Here is a 1,926-nt window from a genome sequence, read left to right as displayed (position 1 = left end):
AGTCACTAGGATACTATACGTTAGATGGCGCCACTTTCCGTTGATGCTTTTTGACGCTGGATTTTGGGCGCATTCTTTGCTTTTACTTCCTTTTCTCCCAGAATTATTCTTGATTCGGCACTCTTAAAGAGATCAGTTAATTGTGTGCTAAAACTTTTCCCTGAGATGAATTGCTACCGTATTGTGGATTTGAGGCAGTCGTATCTCTGCCATGGAGGCTAACAGGCTATATTTGAAAATTAGCATCACGTGTAAGTTGTCTGCCATTCCGTACAACCTAGCGTTATCTCTTAACTACTTTCAGATTCTGTTTGCCATTTGAAGTCCGAACGGAAGTTATATTAATCATCCATCGCTTTCCAGTTCAAATTTAAGTTCTAGTTTAAGATCAATTTGAAGTTCACGTTACAATACAGGTCTTGTTCCGAGCCCACCTGACCCGTCACTACTGATCAAGCTGAGATAACAGATAGCGGCCATTTTGTGATGCAAAATACCAATCTGATAAAAAATATTAGGTAATTGTTTTAAGTGTTTTAATCGCTTAAAAACGTTTGAGGTGTATCTCTTTTTTATAAAAAATTGTAATCCACTCACGGGCAAAAAATCTCCATCAAAAGGAAGCCGTACCTAAACAATAGCACCGTGCCTTCATAGAATCGTAAACGTTCGTTTGAATCGATTTAAAACTAGTTGTCAGGTAAACTCCTGACTTGACATTCCGACTACTTTTAATTTTAATAGTCATTGCCGAGGTCATTGCAATTATGTTTGGTCATATTTAGAAAATGCCCTGTAGCGCCTTTATTGTGAACCCGACGCACAAAGTGTACAAGCCTTTTTTGTAGATCTCATCAAAACACATCTTTTTTATAATTCAAATTTTTCACCCTGATGCTTACTTTTAGAGAAAAATGCAGATTTAGAAAAATAAAATAATAGTTTAACTTTTCAATTCAGAACATCTCAAAATCAAAGGAACTCTCAAAAAATTGTAATGAACTTGTTTGTAGAGTTTTTTAAGCCATTTTGGTCAGTGTATGCGAAAAAAATTCGAAAAAATTGTTTCAAACCGTTATGGATTTTTAAAACTTTTGACACCCTCAACAACCATGAAGATGGTTACGGATCAAAACCAAAATAGGACGTTTTCGATTCCCCATACCACCCTATATGCACCCCAAATTTCGTCCAAATCGGTTCAGGGTTTTTTTAGTTATCGTGTTCACAAAAAACGAACCACATACACTGCACCCACATTTTTGGAGCCTATGTGCTTCAAAACGTCCAGAAATATTGGCGTATCGAAAATTTATCACGATTACTGTCCTTTATGGAAAGTAAAAAGACAAAAATCATACTAAATGGTTATAATAGTTAATTATGGCATCAAGGGCATTAAGGCGATATTTATGCGGAGGGCGACAGAGCCCGAGAGCCTCCGGCCCGAGGGATTGTAAGTCGCCCAGGAGTTAAATATCGAGTAATGCCTGAGGTGTATACAATAATTTACATTTTATTGATTGGAGTCTTGAGACGAGCAAATGTGTTTGCGTGCGATTTTTTATGTGTTTTTTGTTTAAATAAACTGGTCTACGTCAGGAAGTCTGGTTTTTGTATTAAGTTACAACGAGGATCTGACCTTACATTAGATCAGCGAGAGTAACTCAAAGTTACAGTGGAAAATACTGACCAAGTGGTATTTTAAAATAAGTAGCGAAGCTAGTCGGGATTGGTAGAACTAAAATCCTTAACCAATGGGAATTAATTAATGGCCGTCTTCAACAATCCGCCATTTTTGGGTGTATTTAATTCTCTCAAGATTGAGTGGAAATTAGCCTTTAGAGACACATTGAGGCATTCGCGGTTTGAGATTCAAGGCGTCAAATCCTAAGAGATTCGCGTTATAGTTGTAGTGGGCATGCT

Source organism: Photinus pyralis, unplaced genomic scaffold (genome assembly GCF_008802855.1).
Source record: "Photinus pyralis isolate 1611_PpyrPB1 unplaced genomic scaffold, Ppyr1.3 Ppyr1.4_LG3b, whole genome shotgun sequence".
Classification (NCBI taxonomy): domain Eukaryota; kingdom Metazoa; phylum Arthropoda; class Insecta; order Coleoptera; family Lampyridae; genus Photinus; species Photinus pyralis.
The sequence above is the reverse complement of the archived record's forward strand: the minus strand, read 5'-3'. Positions refer to the sequence as shown.